The sequence below is a fragment of the Aquarana catesbeiana genome, linkage group LG03 (assembly GCF_042186555.1).
Source record: "Aquarana catesbeiana isolate 2022-GZ linkage group LG03, ASM4218655v1, whole genome shotgun sequence".
In the NCBI taxonomy this organism is placed as follows: Eukaryota; Metazoa; Chordata; class Amphibia; order Anura; family Ranidae; genus Aquarana; species Aquarana catesbeiana.
Window position 1 is genome coordinate 505439081 of NC_133326.1, and position 20610 is coordinate 505459690.

A 20610-nucleotide genomic window follows, 5' to 3' on the forward strand; every position below is an offset into this window, starting at 1 on the left:
CTCCTCACACCTGTACACACTCAGCCCCCTCCTCACACCTGTACACACTCAGTCCCCTCCTCACACCTGTACACACTCAGCCCCCTCCTCACACCTGCATGCACTCAGTCCCCTCCTCACACCTGTACACACTCAGCCACCCTCACACTTGTACACACTTAGCCCCCCCACACCTCTACGCACTCAGCCCCCCTCACACCTGTACGCACTCAGCCCCCCCTTACACCTGTATGCACTCAGCCTCCCCCATACACCTGTACGCACTCAGATCCCCTCACACCTGTACGCACTCAGCGTCCTCCTCACACCTGTACGCACTCAGCATCCTCCTCACACCTGTACGCACTCAGCATCCTCCTCACACCTGTACGCACTCAGCATCCTCCTCACACCTGTACGCACTCAGCATCCTCCTCACACCTGTACGCACTCAACGTCCTCTTCACACTTGTACACACTCAGACCCCCTCACACTTGTACACACTAAGCCCCCCCACACCTGTACGCACTCAGCCCTCCTCATACCTGTACGCACTCAGCCCTCCTCATACCTGTACGCACTCAGCCCTCCTCATACCTGTACGCACTCAGCCCTCCTTATACCTGTACGCACTCAGCCCTCCTCATACCTGTACGCACTCAGCCCTCCTCATACCTGTACGCACTCAGCCCCCTCACACCTGTACACACTCAGCCCCCCTCACACCTATATACATAGCCTCCCCCATACACCTGTTTGCACTGAGCCCCCCTCACACCTGTACGCACTCAGCCCCCTCCTCACACCTGTACACACTCAGCCCCCTCTTCACACCTGTACATACTCAGCCCCCTCCTTAGGTGTGAGGATGGGGCTGGGTGCATACAGGTATAAGGAGGGGCTGAGTGCGTACAGGTGTGAGGGGGGCTAAGTGCATACAGGAGTGGGGGGGCTGAGTGTGTACACCTGTACACATTCAGCCCCCTCCCCAGACTTGTATGCACTCAGTCCCCTCCTCACACCTGTACACACTCAACCCCCCTCACACTTGTACACACCCAGCCCCCCCACCCCTGTATGCACTCAGCCCCCTCACAGCTGTATGCACTTAGCCCCCCCTTACACTTTTACTCACTCAGCCCCCCTCACACCTGTACGCACTCAGCCCCCTGCTTATACCTGTATGCACCCAGCCCCATCCTCACCCCTGTTGGCACTCAGCCTCCCCCTTACCCCTGTATGCAGCCCTCTCCTCATACCTGTACGCACTCAGCATTCTCCTCACACCTGTATACACTCATACCCCTCCTCACACCTATATGCACTCAGTCCCCTCCTCACACTTGTAAACACCCAGCCCCTCCACCCCTGTATGCACTCAGCCCCCCTCACATCTGTATGCACTCAGCCCCCTTCACAGCTGTATGCACTCAGCCCCCCCTTACACTTTTACTCACTCAGCCCCCCTCACACCTGTACGCACTCAGCCCCCTGCTTATACCTGTATGCACCCAGCTCCATCCTCACACCTGTACGCACTCAGCCTCTCCCCCTCACACCTGTATGCACTCAGCTCCTCCTCAAACCTGTATGCACTCAGCATCCTCCTCACACCTGTATGCACTCAGCCCCCTCCTCACACCTATAAGCACTCAGTCCCCTCCTCACACCTGTATGCACTCAGTCCCCTCCTCACACCTGTATGCACTCAGTCCCCTCCTCACACCTGTATGCACTCAGTCCCCTCCTCACACCTGTATGCACTCAGCCTCCCCCTCACACCTGTACACACTCATCCCCCCTCATATTTGAATGTACTCGGCCACCCCTCTCACCCCTGTTGGCACTCAGCCTCCCCCTTACCCCTGTATGCACTCAGCCCTCTCCTCACACCTGTACGCACTCAGCCCCTCCATCACACCTGTACGCACTCAGCCTCCCCCTCACACTTGTACACACTCAGCATTCTCCTCACACCTATATGCACTCAGTCCCCTCCTCACACCTGTATGCACTCAGCTCCCTCACACTTGTATGCACTCAGCCCCCCCCCACACCTGTACACACTCAGCCTCCCCTCTCACCCCTGTTCACACTCAGCCTCCCCCTTACCCCCATATGCACTCAGCCCCCTCCTCACACCTGTATGCACTCAGCCCCCATCACACATACAGTATCTCACAAAAGTGAATACACCCCTGACAATTTTGTAAATATTTTATTATATCTTTTCATGTGACAACACTGAATAAATTACACTTTGCTACAATGAAAAGTAGTGAGTGTACAGCTTATATAAATGTGTACATTTGCTGTCCCCTCAAAATAACTCAGTACACAGCCAATAATGTCTATACCACTGGCAACAAAAGTGAGTATACCCTAAGTGAAAATGTCCAAATTGGGCCCAATTAGCCATTTTCCCTCCCCAATGTCATGTGACTCGTTAGTGTTACAAGGTCTCAGGTGTGAATGGGGAGCAGGTGTGTTAAATTTGGTGTTATCGCTCTCACTCTCTCATACTGGTCACTGGAAGTTCAACATGGCACCTCATGGCAAAGAACTCTCTGCGGATCTGAAAAAAAGCATTGTTGCTTTACATTGCCAAAAGCCTGAAACTGAGTTGCAACATGGTGGCCAAGACAATACAGCGAATTAACAGGACAGGTTACACTCAGAATAGGCCTCGCCATGGTCGACCAAAGAGGTTGAGTGCACATGCTCAGCATCATATCCAGAGGTTGTCTTTGGGAAATAGACGTATGAGTGCTGCCAGCATTGCTGCAGAGGTTGAAGGGGTGGGGGGTCAGCCTGTCAGTGCTCAGACCATACGCAGCACACTGCATCAAGTTGGTCTGCATGGCTGTCATTCCAGAAGGAAGCGTCATCTAAAGATGATGCACAAGAAAGCCTTCAAACAGTTTGCTGAAGACAAGCAGACTAAGGACATGGATTACTGGAACCATGTCCTGTGGTCTGATGAGACTAAGGTAAACTTATAAGGCTCAGATGGTGTCACGCGTGTGTGGCGGCAACCAGGTGAGGAGTACAAAGACAAGTGTGTCTTGCCTACAGTCAAGCATGGTGGTGGGAGTGTCATGGTCTGGGGCTGCATGAGTGCTGCCGGCACTGGCGAGTTACAGTTCATTGAGGGAACCATGAATACCAATATGTACTGTGACATACTGAAGCAGAGCATGATCCCCTCCCTTCGGAAACTGGGCCGCAGGGCAGTATTCCAACATGATAACGACGCCAAACACACCTCCATTATAACCACTGCCTTGCTAAAGAAACTAAGGGTAAAGCTGATGTACTGGACAAGCATGTCTCCAGACCTAAACACTATTGTGCATCTGTGGGGCATCCTCAAATGGAAGGTGGAGGAGCGCAAGGTCTCTAACATCCACCAGCTCCATGATGTCGTCATAGAGGAGTGGAAAAGGACTCCAATGGCAACCTGTGAAGTCTGGTGAACTCCATGCCCAAGAGGGTTAAGGCAGTGCTGGAAAATAATGTCGGACACACAAAATATTGACACTTTGGGCCCAATTTTGACATTTTCACTTAGGGGTGTACTCACTTTTGTTGCCAGCGGTTTAGACATTAATGGCTGTGTGTTGAGGTATTTTGAGGGGACAGCAAATTTACACTGTTATACAAGCTGTACACTCACTACTTTACATTGTAGCAAGTGTCATTTCTTCAGTGTTGTCACATGAAAAGATATAATAAAATATTTTAAAAAAGTGAGGGGTGTACTCACTTTTGTGCGATACTGTACATACACACACAGACACACACATGTGCACACGCAGACACGCACACGTACGCACACGTACACACACACAGACACACATGTGCATACACACAAACACACATGTGCACACACAGACACACACATATACAGACACACACATGTACACACGTAGATGTACAGACACATGTACACACACACGTAGACACATACATGCATGCACACACACACACACAGCCTTCAAAAAAAGCCCTTACTTGTAAGGTGGTCTTCCTAGTCTCAGCTCTTGTTTCCACATGTCACTGAGACACAGAGAGTCGATTACAGTCCACAATATAGTACAGGCAGCACACACAGGAAGTGCACATGCAGGAAGTAGCCAGAGGTGGCAGCAAAGAGCCCGATGTCAGCTCAGTGAAACAGAGCAGCAGCAGCTGCTGACTCCCATGGATTACAGTAACACAGAGGAGCCCCAGAGCACCCCTGCACCCACCCCTGTCTTCTCCTAGCCCTGCCAGGCATCCAACCCCTCAGGACGCCTGGACCCTCTACAAGTGTGTGGGCTGTCCCCCCATGATGTTGGCCCGTTGTGTGTGTGTATCTTTAACAGAGTGGGGGGACAGAAGCGGGACTTTGCGTATCTTGTTAGTCAATTCTGGTCCTTTTTTTGGGCTACTAAGGCCGGCCATACATGGAGCAAAATTCTTTCCTGCAACCACAGACAGTATTAATGCCTGAATCCCATCTGGTGAGCCATTGTCTGCTCCCAGTGGGGGACGGGGATGGGGGCAGCTGTCCCCACTGGGATAAGACAGCCTGTAGCATTAATCGCAGGTAAAACCCAGCATGCTGGTTGCACCCAAGTTGATCGATCGATTAAGTTGGTACATTCAGCCTGTGCATACATGGTTCAAATCATGTATTGACTGCCTAAGCAAGGTATTGTAAAAAAAAAATTTATAATAATAAAAATACATTGGAAGCTGGGCACTGACATGGGGTACATTTACTAATATATATTTTTTTTACCATACAAAAATAAGCAAATCCTTTTTATGCGGCTCCCAGGGAATAATTAAAATTGCTTAAAAATACATGTTGGGGGATATCTTAAAGGCTATGTTCATCTTTTCCAGAAAATTACCTATGCGGTCAAGGAGCCCCTGTAGATATGAAAAAACTGTGCAGCTTTGTAAAATGTTCTATAATATTATTGTTATGACTGTGGGCCATTTGAGTACCCCCAGAAGCCTGGCTGAAATATTCCCAGTTAGCAACCCTCATATTTTGGCTTGTTGCTAGGATGCAAAAAAGTTGGTTTTCAGTGCTGCAATGCTGGAAGTGAGCAGCCAACAGTTTTCATGTCCTAGCAACAAGACAGGATATAGGGATTGACAACTGGGATTTTTTCAGCCAGGCTTCAGGGGAAACTCCATGACCTACAGTAATGAAAATAAAATTAACAAATAATTTATAAAGCTGCAGAATGTTTGAATTTCTTGAGGGACCCCTTCACTGCATTGACTATTATCTGGAAAAGGCAAATTTAGCCTTTAAATTTGCACTGTACACTGTGTTACAGAACAGTATGATTTTTAAAGATGGCCTAATGCCGTGTACACACGAGCGAACTTTTCGTCGGACTCAACTCCGAAGGACTTTTCGACAGAGTTCCAACGGAGTTCCGCTGAAACGGACTTGCCTACACACGATCACACCAAAGTCCGACCATCTAGAATGCAGTGAAGTACACCAGGTATGACGGGACTATAAAACAGAAGTGCAATAGCAAGTGCGCCACCCTTTGGGCTCCTTCTGCTAATCTCCTGTTTAACTCGTGTTAGTAGAAGTTTGGTGAGAGACGATTTGCACTTTTCAGACTTGTGTTTTTTCAGATCATTTAACTGTTGTTCAGTTTGTGCTTGCGGGGATCTGCTTTTCAGTGCCTGTAGTCAGTTTGCATTTGTTCATTCAGTGCATTCTTGTCCGCTCGTTGCTGATTTTCAGCTCGCTCTTCACAGGCCTTGCTGTTCTTCAGTGCATTCTGTTTAAGTTCGTTCTGACCAGCCAACCGTTTTGAAGCCATGTTGCGTGTATGTACTCGTCGTAGAGTTTGTGCTTTGCTTGGGCTTGGTGTTGTAGTTAATTCTTTGACCCAAGCCAAGTCCATGAACAGGGTGGGGAGGAGTTCATGGACCAAGAATTGGTTGCTCCAGCGTGACCAATTCTCTCACATGCCTTTGCTTCATGAGTTACGTGAGAATAATCCGGACAATTTCAGGAACATTCTCAGGATGACGGACCCCATTTGTCAACATTTGTTGGCTTTGCTGACCCCTTATATCAGCGGCAGGATACCTGCATGAGGCAAGCCATCACTCCGGAGCAGAGGCTAGTCACCACGTTGCGGTACTTGGCGACGGGAAGAAGCCCGCAGAACCTCAAGTTCTCGACAGGCATCTCCCCCCAGGCTCTGGGGATCATTATCCCAGAGACCTGTTTTGTTATCATTCAGGTCCTGCAGAAGGACTATATTAAGGTAAGATTTATCCTTTAACATCACATTTTATTGTATTTAATATTTGCTAATGTATTGTATTTCTTTCCTCAATCCCTAATTACCATGATTGCAATATGCTGTGAATGTCTCTTGTCCTCATGCATGCTGTAATCTTTTAATGCTCCTTTTTTGTCCTTCATGCATATTTGCCTTCATTAACCTCCCCAGCATGCTATCCTGGGCCCATATACACCTAGTCTAGTCACTTAACAATGTATTTTGTCAGCTCCATTGTATTGCTTTACCCCTTAAAATGTGTCCAAATGGTATGTGTGTCCTTAAATTAATTTCTAAGCCCCCTCTAAAATGTGTCCAAATGGTACGTGTGTCATTAAATTTATTTCTAAGCCCCCTCCCCTTAAAATGTGTCCAAATGGTATGTGTGTCCTTAAATTAATTTCTAGCCCCCCCCTTAAAATGTGTCCAAATGGTATGTGTGTCCTTAAATTAATTTCTAAGCCCCCCCCTAAAATGTGTCCAAATGGTATGTGTGTCATTAAATACATTTATAAGCCCCCCCCCCCCCCTTAAAATGTGTCCAAATGGTATGTGTGTCCTTAAAATAATTTATAAGCCCCCACTTAAAATGTGTCCAAATGGTATGTGTGTCCTTAAATTAATTTATAAGCCCCCTCTTAAAATGTGTCCAAATGGTATGTGTGTCCTTAAATTAATTTATAAGCCCCCCCCTTAAATGTTATCAATGGGCCATCAGAGGGGGTGAGGAATCTGATAAATGGACCTTATATTTTCTTCTTTAAATAATAATTAAAATAAATGTTATACTGATGTTGGGCAAGAAAGTTTTGTTGTGTAATCTGCTTGCAATGTTATGTGCAAAAGTACTTATATTTTTTTTTCTTGTTTGACTCCCCAGTTTCCTTCAACGCCACAGGAATGGCAGACTGTGGCATCCAATTTTGCCAACCATTGGGACTTTCCCAACTGTGGAGGGGCTATAGATGGGATGTGGAAGGACTCTCCTTTGTCTTCATTGCAGATGAAGCCTTCGGTCTGGGTGAGCACCTGATGAGGCCATTCCCCCAAAGGACCCTCTCCCCGGAGAGGAGGGTTTTTAACTACCATATATCTCCGAAAAACAAGCGCGCAACCATTAATTAATCAGTAAAGATGATTAAACACAACCATACAAACTCATATAAAGATATATATAGTATTGTGCAAAAGTGATACAATAAAGTAAAAAAATGCTACTAAAAAATGCTACCAAAAAACACCCATGTGAACAGTGGTGTGCACCATCAACCTGTTACAAGGACCTAAAGCAAAAGTTCTCTGATATATACAAAATCCATTAAGGTGAGTGTATCTAAGTGATCACAAATATATAAGCAAAGTCCATAAAAATGACAATGTGAGTATGGAGAAACTCAGTAATCAGGAGAGATGGTAATGAGATGTTCTTGCAGCCCAAAAACTTGTGATATTACTGCCGCTTACCAGATCAGTTGGACCTCAAATTATAGAGATCATGGGAGCCTGTTGCATCAGCCTGCCGGCATCAAAATCCTCCACCTGTCTTTCAATCCAGGGATCGTGATTACAATCACCCTCAACGACCGAAGCTAACTCCTCTCTCCTTTTGGAACCCACACACAGGAACAGTTATAATCACCCTTTATTCAGATCTCTTCTCATGGATGATCTCAGCGGTTAACACTCAAGGGAGATAAGAAAAAAGCTCCATAGTGCAGATAAACTTCGAAAAGGTTTTTTTTATTCCAAAAAACCTCACAGCAGCTCATAGCAATTTAAAAAACTTCAGTAAAACTTCACAGCAAATGTTCACAGCAAGCTAGCAATCTAGCAATCATAAAAACAAAAACAGGAACGGTTAAAAAACTAATGAAGCAACAGCTCAGGATCAAACCAAATAGCTGGATAAAACGTGATAACGTCAGAATCAGCTGCTCCACCCAACGCGTTTCTCCATAGAAGGCATCAACTGGGAACGGAGGCATTTTAACTACAGCCGGTTCCGCCTGTTTCTGACAGCAATCCATATGGCGGACTACAAACTTAATCATATTGTCCTAGCATGCTGCATCCTGCACAATTATTTAAGAAAAAATTCAAGAAATTATATTGCATCAATTGGGCCTGAGGCCGGACTTACAGACAATCCTCTGACAGGCCTGCATACTGGCCTTACTGGCTTGGCCCCCAAAGCGCCCGTGAAGTTAGGGAGAAATATATGTTAATTATTTTACGGGTGGGGGGCCATTGCAATGCCAGACAATGTCTAATTTTTATTAATAAAAAAATAATGATCAGATAAAATCTCGAAATGTATTTATTGATTGCATTTCTTTTTGGCTGTCTCCTAGGTTCTGCTAGTGCACTTGTAGTGCCAAGTGGATTTTCCTTTAGTAAATAAGCCCCATTGTCACTGTAAACACAAAATTACTTACAAAACTGGTATCGAGCATTGAAAGAAGGATTTTTTTTACAAACAGGCATGTTTTAAAACATAAATAACATACACACAGCTCTGGAACTTACAAAGTTCAACATCTAGAAAATGAAGGCAATATCAGACATTATAATGTCAAAAATGTCTTGATAGTGCCAAAAATCAGATGGGGTGATGTCACCCCTGTAAAAGCCAAATTTTGAAGATGCACACAAATTGGGATCAATGGACGTGTTTTGTGGGTGCAATCCCTTCCTCTCACCTACTAGCGTTATGAGGTAGGGGTTGCACCCACAAAACACGTACATTGAGATCCCCTGATGGCAGATAGCACATGTTGACACACCGTGTGCATCTTCAAAATTTGGCTTTTAAAATTGTAAAAAATTAAAAGCACTTAATGTGGTCATCTAAAAAGGAAGAACATGATCGATTTAGTTTTAGGCAAAAAGGATTAAATTCTCCCCAAAACATCGATCATGTTCTTCATTTCCTGCTGCATGATGTCCAGGGGATTGTGCATGATATCCAGGCGATTTCGCATTCCATCGATTTCTCCATTCCAGGCCATGATCTGGCCAATGAGTCTTTGGGTGCTGTAGCTTGAAAATGGTTCCGCCGCTTCCCCTTCCACAACCAGCACATCACCTAAAATTGATGAAAAACCATGTATTTAGAAATATGCAGGCATACATAGATTACCTGAAGCTGGGGTGACAGACACTCACCTGGTGGGGTGCACATCTCGCCCACTTCCTCCACCTCTCCTTCCTCAAGATCCTCGGGGGGGCTTGGGCTAATTTGCAAATCAGGTTGGAGATGTCGGGGGTCCCTGGTATCCTCTGACTGCTGTCTTAATCTTTTCTCCCCTATGAGAATGAAACAAAAGGTATACTTAGCACACAGACATTTGAGTCCAGAAAGAGGAATATGAAACATTGTTTTGAAGTGGTGTACAATTGTCTGTTTGGGAAGAGATCCAAGTTGAAGACATGATTAAAATTCCCTTTTTTACCAAGCTGGAATAATTAACTTTTTTGGCCAAGTTTCACAGATGGAGACACCCCATGTATCCACAGGAGCACCTGTGTGGGTTACCCTAAAAAATGTGCTCTGGTGTCCCACACTAGTGCACCTGAGTCCAGATGTGTAAACAGCTGCTGAGTGTCCTCTCCTTACATTCCACTGAATCAAGTTTGCAATTTCTTTCAAGTTTCAAAGACATCTAGATAACAATGTCCTAAACTTCTTTTAATAAGACAAATTAGCAAGACCAAAATGTAGTTAAAACCCTAGGGGGGCAGGAGGCGGAGCCTAGCGGAGCAGACATGCATTGTTAGAGCTCCACACCGCTGAGGAGAGAAGAGAAGGACAAAGCGGAGCCTGCAGACTCAAAAGGTATCCATTTGAACCTTTTTGCCCCTGGGAACAAACTGTGAAAGTTTGGGCAGGAAATATGGTACTGGGAGGAAACCGTGGCAGAAATAAAAATCACCTCACAAAGAGCTCACAGGCACTCACTGCAGCTGAAGCAGCTCCAGTCACCTCACAAGATACAGCATCAGGGCGCTCTCACAGACAGAAAATGTCACAGCAAGACTCTCCATTTGAGTCAGATACAGAACAAATCCTCTCACAAACTTCTCCACAAGCCTCCTCAGTATCCCCAGTAATATTATTACAATTTGAAAAGATGCTTCATAAGGCTTTAAAACAAACCTCAGACCAAATAACAAAAAGCCTAACCAAAGAAATAAGAGAGCTGGGAAACCGCACCGCAGCCTTAGAAATAAAAATGGATGAAATTGAAATTACAACCCAAGAAAATATAACAGAATTGGAACAATTAAAAAAAGAGAATTTAATACTTCAAACTAAGCTCGAAGATTACGAAAATAGAGCCAGACGTTCAAACTTGCGCATAAGGGGAATACCTGAAACTGTGACAGACCTGCAATCTACTATTACTGCTCTATTACAAGAACTAAAGCCAGATATCCCTATTGAACGTTTAGAACTGGACAGAGTACACAGAGCCCTCACAGCCAAAAAGAAAGATGGACCCCCACGTGATATAATCACAAAATTTCATTATTACAGAACGAAAGAACAAATACTAATTGCTGCAAGAGAAAAAAAGGAACTTAATTTTCATGGACACAATTATCAAATTTTTGCTGACCTATCCCAACTTACTATTACTAAAAGACGATCCATGAAACCCCAGCTAATGGAACTGCAACGCCACAACATTATGTATCAATGGGGCTTCCCCTTTTCAGTCAGATTTAACTACCAAGGTACAATTTACAGAAGCAGATCAGCAGATGAACTACAACAAACCCTTTTAAAATTAAATCTGACAGAACCCACAAGCAGCAACACTTCCACACGCAGAAGAATGGCATCATCTTCACCTTCAGGCAGCACCCAGAAAATTTCAGAACAAAATGGGAATCATCATTCTCACAAAAGAGGCCGTTATGCCACATCATCCATGGACCAAGAAGATTCAATGGACTGACATCCTAATTCCTGATATCTCTTCATTTATTATACTAAGAGATGGTTCTCTATAAAAAACCTGTATTTATAACTGAATGTAACTGCATTCTGATAGTCACACACTGTGTGGATCATGTTACATTCCAGTTATATTTCTTATTACTTCTGATTCATATAGCCTTAGAATATATAAGTGAAATAAGGAAATTCTTGTTCAGTTATATATTATCAGGTAATAATAATAGATTTATTACTTTTTAGGACAAATATGTTCAATAATCCAGAAGTAATGGAAGCTTTTTCTTTCTTTTCTTAAAACAAATATATTATTACCTAACTAGTTCCTAGAATTATGTTTTTGTTTATTCTAATCTGAAGCAATACAACCTCAATTTTATGAGTTAACATATCTAAACAGTTACATATGAATAAAATATGTAATTGTTTACTCTAAAAGGGTTAAAATCCCAAAATAATTCAAACTATCTTCATCAATACCAAAGTTATTAACAGTACCTTTCTAACTGAATTATTTAGCCTAGGGCAAGACTAACCATATACAACCACCCTGGAATAAATAATTTCAACAAAAACTATATTCTGCACTCCAATTAATGAAACATCATTTTGATGTCTTTTGACATAGCACTTCTCTCCTGTAAGCGGAAGATCCGTGTACCCCCATTAGCCCTCCTCATTCTCCCAACCATATTATGTGGGAGTGTGACGAAGGCACTTATTCCCCTGAGAGAGATATTTATTCTCTTTCACGGGTAAATTGTGATTACTTGCAAAAAATAATTTATACAATGTATCATCTAATCTCATATGTTTTTTGTTTACTCTTTACTCCAGAATTCCCTGGTTTCTTTTCTATCTATTCATCTCTTCAGTCCACACAGGTTGATCTGCGCAGTCAGCTCTGCATAACAAAAAGTAAGTCAAAACTATTTGATCTATTGCCATGGCACCACTGAATATACTTTCCCTGAATGTTCAGGGAATAAATGTCCCTCAAAAAAGGACCAAAGCCTTCCGTACTTTCCATAACAAGAAGGCTCACATAGTATGCCTCCAAGAAACACACTTCACCAAAGATTCTACTCCAAAATATATTTCTCCTTTTTATCAACAAATTTACACGGCTTCTGCCTGTACCAAGCAAAGGGGAACTCTAATTGCATTTCACCGATCCACACCATTCACCTTATCATCAGAAATTAAAGACCCAGAAGGTAGATACCTGATACTCATGGGTTATATAATGGATACAGCAATCACAGTGATTTCCTACTACGCTCCTAACAAACAACCTACACCATTCCTCTCACATATATTACAAGTGATTAATACACACAAAATAGGAACAGTGATAATGTGTGGGGATTCGAATCAGGTCCTCCTCCCATTTCTAGATAAATCACCTTTTACACCATCCAAAATAACCTCTAGATTACCTTTTTCTCAACTTCTTTCCAAATACAATCTGGTAGATTCATGGAGAGAAAGTAACCCAATGAAAAAGAAATTCACTTATTTCTCGCACCCTCATCAAACCTTCACCAGAATAGATCATATTTTTCTAACAATAGGAATGATACCAGAAATTATTGCATCAGATATAATTCCAATTCCGTGGTCTGACCATAATGCAGTATACACTACTATAGCCTCAGCCATACCAAAAGCGCATGACCCAACGTGGTACTTACCGGACATAATGCTCAAACACCCACTACATCAGATGGCCATTGAACAAGCTTTAAAGGAATACATATCAATTAATAATACAACAGACATCTCCCCAATAACACTGTGGGAAGCTCATAAGCCTGTCTTGCGTGGTACAATACAAAGACAAATGGCACTATTTAAACGGGAACGCAAAAATCTAGCAAAAAAACTAGAACTCAATTTTAATGCAGCCTACATATCATTTCAAGATAATCCATCTCAGAGTACAAAATCTCATCTGGAAAAATCTAGATTGGAATATGATCTATTTCTCACTGAGTCAGTTGATAAATCCCTCAAACGCTCCAAACACAATTTCTACATGAATACAAACAAACCAGGTACATATTTGGCTCGAGCATTAAATTCAACTAACAAATCTTTCAAACCAATACGTTTGAAATTATCAAAAAATGTTTACACTTGTAATCCAGTTAAAATAGTCCATAAATTTCACTCACATCTCGCAACTTTATACAAGACAAACAATGAATTTAATCCTACAGAAGCTGAATCCTTCTTCTCAAAAATAACCTTACCTGAGTTATCTCAGAATCAAAAAAGAAGTTTGGATGAGCCTATAACTATAGATGAGGTTGCTAACGCCATAAAAGACCTAAAACTTAACAAAAGACCAGGCCCAGACGGCTACTCGGCTTTATACTATAAGACATTCTCAGAAATACTCTCTCCCATTCTCACTAAAACTTTTAACAAACTTCTAGATGGACATTCTTTTCGGCAAGAAACACTAATGGCAATTGTTTGTATGATCCCAAAACCCCTTTCTGATGATACTTCCTGTGTGAATTATCGGCCTATCTCTCTGTTAAACCTCGATATTAAATTATTAGCAAAAATAATAGCAAAACGCCTCAATAGCATTATAGGAAAATTAATACATAGAGATCAAGTAGGCTTCATGCCAAATAGACAGGCAGGCGATAATATACGCAGGGCAGTGTTATTGGCACATATTGCTAAAAAACGGAAAATCCCTTTATGTTTTCTATCTCTCGATATTAAGAGGGCATTTGACACAGTATCCTGGCAATATATGCAATATTCATTACAAAAATGGGGTTTTGGACCCCACTTTTTAACATGGATCAAAGCATTATATAATAAACCCAAAGCCTATATAAAATATGCTGGATACAAATCTGAAGCCTTTAATATCGAAAGAGGTACCCGACAGGGTTGCCCATTATCTCCCTTATTATTTGCCCTTATACTCGAACCCATGGCCCAATACATCAGAACAAACCAAACTATAACTGGCATTGAAGTAGGAGGTATTACACACAAATTATGTATATTTGCAGATGATATATTACTTTTTCTATCATCACCACAGGTCTCTGGTCCTAACTTAATACCAGCTCTTGATGGATTTGCAGCCCTATCCGGCCTTATGATTAATCCTAAGAAATGCCTAGTGCTTAATATTTCACTCACAAACATGGAATTGATCCCGGCTAGGGCTGCACTCCCATTCACATGGGCAGAAAAATCAATCCCATATCTTGGAATTCATTTAACAGCATCTCATTCTGACTTATTCTCAACCAATTATCCTCCTGTATTAAGACAGATCACAAATCTAATAAAACAATGGTCGCAACTTCCTTTATCCTGGATGGGGAAGATTAATGCAATCAAAATGACTATTCTACCCAAATTGCTTTATCTATTCAGAGTCCTCCCTATTCCAATTCCTTCCTATTTTTTGAGAATAGTACAAAAAAGAGCAACTTCGTTTATATGGGGCTCTTCTAAACCACGTATACCTATACACACACTACATCTTCCCAAAAATAAAGGAGGCCTGGGATACCCTAATTTTACTAACTACTACAGAGCAGCACATTTGGCCAGTCTGTCCAAATACCATGCAAAACAGGAAATCCCATTATGGGTATTTATAGAGGCTTCAGAAAATGACCCTCTATTAATATCAAATTTATTATGGCTTGATCCTAAAGACCGCTTTAAAATTCATAATCCCATAACTAAACACTTCTTATCTCTCTGGGATAAACTAAAAACCAAATATCAGTTACAATCTCCACACAATCCTCTCCTTTCTTTTATCAGAAATCCGGCCTTTTATCCGGCATGGATCTACCCAAATTCTTTTAAAGCTTGGACAACATCAGGCATTCAGACACTAAATGACTTCATAGCATCTAAATCATTCCTTTCATTCCCATCGCTTAGAGAAAAATATGATCTACCAAACTCTGAGATATTTAGATATCTCCAAATCAAAAATTTCTATACACCATTCCTAAAGGGGGATACACCATTATCCCAATTATCCATTTTTGAATCAATCTGTACAAAAGATCCATTTGCTAAAGGTACAATTTCATCACTTTATAATCAATTATATGGAGTAGCAAATCTTAATAGACCCTCTTACGTTCAGAGGTGGGAGGAGGACCTGGGACGAACTTTAGAAGACACGGACTGGTCTAACATATGGCTTACATCTAAGTCATCTTCACCCAACATATTAGCACTAGAGACAAATTATAAAGTCCTAACTCGCTGGTACCTTGTACCCGCTAGAGTGGCAAAATATTCACCTAATACCTCAGCTCTTTGTTTTCGAGGATGCCCAGAAATAGGCACATATTTACACATATGGTGGACGTGCCCAGTAATCCAAACCTTCTGGAAGGAAGTCTTCGTGATTGCATCTAAAATATTTAAAAAAATAATACAACCAGATCCATATTTAACTTTACTTAATCTAAAACCGGAATGGTTAACACTCTCTCAATTCAAACTAATGATCCAACTAATAACGGCTGCAAAACAAACAGTGGTCAAGGCATGGAAATCTCCTACATTGGTACTAGCAGAAACAATTCACAGAATGAATAATACAATGTCCCATGCTAAGATGGTAGCCATCGATCAAAATCAAATTCCAAAATTTGAAAAACTTTGGCATCCTTGGATAAAACAACAGTTCCTGTCAAACTTCAATGACTCTGTCCTGTTGCCATGGTAACAGATTAAATGACTTACAGAGACACCCATTCTAAGGCTTCAAAGAGAACTAAAAAGAATAATAAACTGACGAGCGGGACAACCTTGTGGACCATACCTCTACCTTTCAACCCTTTTTCTTCTTTCTCTTTCCTTTTCTCCACCTTACGATTAAAGCTCATTATCAGAATTTATTTGACCTATATACACTCTACTTGTAAACAATATGTATAGTAGGTATAAATCATTTAAATACCTACAAAAGTAACTAAGGAAATTATATATATCTTTAATTTAGGTTTACGTGAACCCAATGTTTAATATTTGAAATTTCATGATATTTACCTATATAAACCCTACTGTAAAACAATGAGCTTACTTTATAGATCCTTGTAAACTTACTTTATGTATCTTTATAACATTGTATACTCAATAAACTTCTTTTGACAAGGAAAAAAAAAAAAAAAAACCCTGTATCAACTAAATACATTGTATATTTTCAAATGATGTTTCCTACGAACTTTTACTGTGTCCACAAACATGAAAGTAGCCATTTAAAACTACAACAGTAAAGAAAAGCACATGGAGCAGCATGCAAGTTAAAAATCGGAATAAGAACACACGACAAGTACTTACTTTTTTGAAGCACTTTCTTTATTCTTCTGTACTGATCCAGCTCCCTAAGTTTAAGGTCGGACCAGCGTTTCCTTAATTGGTCTTTGGAGTGGCGTACCCCAAAATTCTGCTGCAGAGTCTTCACAACTTTGGACATGATTTGGCCTTGCGCAAATTCGGCTGGGTGTACGGTCCATGCCATAATCGTTCCTCCGCAAGATGTCCACCATCTCCACCCTTCTCTTCAAAGGCCATATTGGAGGCCTTAAATCTCCTCTTTCCAGATCGGGATGTTTCGGGCTCCAGGCTTTGCTCGTTACTAGAAGAATTTCCAAACACCTGCTGTGTCTCCGCCATGTTGCTCCTACTGCGCACCGTAGAGAGAAGATTATTTGTGAAAAAGAACGTCAGGGGCGGGCGACGAGGGCGGAGTTTCATGCATGCGCAGTGTATATAAAGCTAACCCGCATGTGTCGTATGTATGTTCTGTGCGCAGAGGAAAGAGGAACGGAAGTTTGCGAGCGAACGAAGGTAAATTTTATTAAATTTGGAACATCAGTGGCCTATACTGCTTAAAGATTGAGGCCTATATTGGGATAACATTATGAGAGTTTAGGCATTAGTGTTTTTGTCTTGTGTATTGTCTTACAGAACAAATGAATAAGTTTAAGGACCATGATTTTATGTCCCATTTTATTTACAAATACAGGGAGATGAGGAATCTGTGGGAGGTCAAACACACTTTATATTACAATAAACAAGTAAGGAAGGAAACGCTGGAGAGACTTCTGGAATTTGTGCAGACTTGGATCCCAGAAGCAACCATGAAGATTTTGGAAAGTAGAATTGGGATCTTGAGGAACATCTAAAGGAGGGAGCATAAGAATATCCAGGCTTCTCTGAGATCAAGAGCATCAGCAGATGATGTGTATGTACCCAGGCTGTGGTATTTCCAAAAACTGCGTTTTCTTGATGACCAGACTGAAGCCAGGGAATCTCTTTCGACCCTTCCCTCCACCCATCCCTCCACCCTTCCCTGCAGCCTTCCCTCCACCCTTCCCTCTACCCCAGCAGAGGCTGACGAGGAACAGCATGGGCCTTCCATCCTGGAAGAACCGGATGCGCCCAGCTGGAGCCAGGTATATTATTTTTCAACAGATTTATTGTCCTAATATTATTGATGTTAACTAGATGTTCTAATTGATTACCTATTAAGGATTTTATCCAAAAAATGATGTATACATATCAATTGACAGTAGTGGTCAAAAATGTTTGTCACCAGTTTAAAAAAAATGCTGGGGTCAGAATGATACTCTTTTATATGTATTAACATTGAATTTGCAAGTCATGAGCTGAAAATTGTGTGTGATTGATGAACCAAAAACTTAAACTATGTCCCTTTTTTATACACAGGATGAGCTCAGCCAGGAGGAAGGTCTGGAAATTGTCAGGCAGGAGGAGGCCGAGCCCAGTGACAACCAGGAGGTGGCCATGCCCAGTGACAGCCAGGAGGTGGGCGGGCCCAGTGTCAGCCAGGAGGTGGCCGGGCCCAGTAGGAGCCTCACACAATCCCAGGTGCCTCCCCTCTGCCTTCAAACAAAAAGGCCCAGGAAGGGGATGGTGATGGAGGAGGCATCACTGCGCCTCATTAGGGAAGCAATGGATGTCCCGAGGAGCCCCCCTGATGCTGAAGAGGCCTATGGCTGCTATTTAGCTACCAGGTTGCTAGAATTGGAGAAGGGCCAACGCCTCCTCTGTGAGGGACTTTTTGCTGAGGCCCTTCAGAAGGGGCTGAGGGGTCAGATAACTGAGAACAGCCACATATATGATCTCAACCATCCTCCTCCTCCTCCTCCTGCCACAAGTCCACCACCAGAGCCACAGCCTCCAAGGAAGGCTGCAGGGAAGGCTGCAGGGAAGGGTGCAGGGGAGGCTGCAGGGAAGGCTGCAGTGAAGAGAAGAAAGTGATGACCTGGGTTCAGTCTGGTCTGACAGAAGACGAAAGCTGGTGTAGTACCACAGCCTGGGGACATATATGTCATCTGCTGCTAGTCTTAATCTCTGGGATTCCTGGACCAGAGTGTGCTCCCTATTATATGGACTCCTCAAGATCCCAATTTTCCTTTCCAAAGACTTGTGTGCCCTGGGGCCAAAAGGCTTCACAAACTCCAAAAGTTTCTCCAGCGTTGCCTTCATCTTTATTTTGTTAACCAGAATAAATGGATATTTTAGTTTCTGAAAATACTTGCCTATGTGTTTTTATTCAAATACATTTCTATAAAACACAATGTCAAATTAACAAGGGACACCAACCTCCATGAGGTTAAAAAAAAAAGAAAATTATAATGTTATTGTGGTAACTTGACACACACACACAAAAAAAAAAATGGAGATCATTAGAAAATAATTTTAAAATAATCCTAAAAAAAAGATCTTAATTAAATCAAAAATAATAAAAGATGACTCAAAAAAAAAATTGGTAAACATTATTATGGAGATCGGCTTTTAAACAATACAATATTATTCATGAGAACAGGAGAAATAATCCAGAAATCAGTTTGTGAGAACTCTGTGTGACTATAAGCAACAAAACAACTTCATTCTTCTAGCATTATAAAGAAGACAATAATGCGCTGCATTAAACGGTCACAGAATTTGCAGCGTGAGGAATGTGCTAGCTCCATTAGGAATGTTAGTTTTCCCAGACCGAGCGCTTTCGGATTTGTTCCTTCGGACCTTTGATGCCGAAAAGTCCACTCGTGTGTACGCAGCATAAGAGTACCTGCATACTCTTGGCTGAAAAATTGTTTTTTTTCTCTACATTTACCATTAGTTTGGTTCACATACAGCAGCAGCACCCCAATATGATTCATTTGTGTACAAAAAGGCTTTTTTTTCCAGATAATTTAGCAGCAATACATTTTTTGTCATTAAGTGGTAATAGGCCTGCTTTGACATGATTTGACCAGCTGTCACTGTTCTGGATAATGCTGCTGGCTAATTTCTTTCAAACTCTCATTAACCACAGTACATTTACTGCGGGCAGCCGGTACAGGCAGGCTGGATCACGTACATGTACGTGATCCAGCCTGTTCCGGGTTAGAGGCACATAGCATGCTGCTCTTGCAACCGCTGTGTCCACCAGACACATTGGATTGTGGATCCCAGTACCCCAGCCACTTTTGGCAGCCAGGGGATCATGTGATCACTATGCGATCACATGATCAAAATGTCAACATACAGTGGGGCAAAAAAGTATTTAGTCAGCCACCAATTGTGCAAGTTCTCCCACTTAAAAAGATGAGAGAGACCTGTAATTGTCATCATAGGTATACCTCAACTATGAGAGACAAAATGTGGAAACAAATCCAGACAATCACATTGTCTGATTTTTGAAAGAATTTATTTGCAAATTATGGTGGAAAATAAGTATTTGGTCAATATCAAAAGTTCATCTCAATACTTTGTTATATATCCTTTGTTGGCAATGACAGAGGTCAAACGTTTTCTGTAAGTCTTCACAAGGTTGTCACACACTGTTGCTGGTATGTTGGCCCATTCCTCCATGCAGATCTCCTCTAGAGCAGTGATGTTTTGGGGCTGTCGCTGGGCAACACGGACTTTCAACTCCCTCCAAAGGTTTTCTATGGGGTTGAGATCTGGAGACTGACTAGGCCACTCCAGAACCTTGAAATGCTTCTTACGAAGCCACTCCTTCATTGCCCAGGCAGTGTGTTTGGGATCATTGTCATGCTGAAAGACCCAATCACGTTTCATCTTCAATGCCCTTGCTGATGGGAGGAGGTTTGCACTCAAAATCTCACGATACATGGCCCCATTCATTCTTTCATGTACACGGATCAGTTGTCCTGTTCCCTTTGCAGAGAAACAGCCCCAGAGCATGATGTTGCCACACCCATGCCTCAGAGTAGGTATGGTGTTCTTTGGATGCAACTCAGCATTCTCTCTCCTCCAAATACGAGTTGTGTTTCTACCAAACAGTTCTACTTTGGTTTCATCTGACC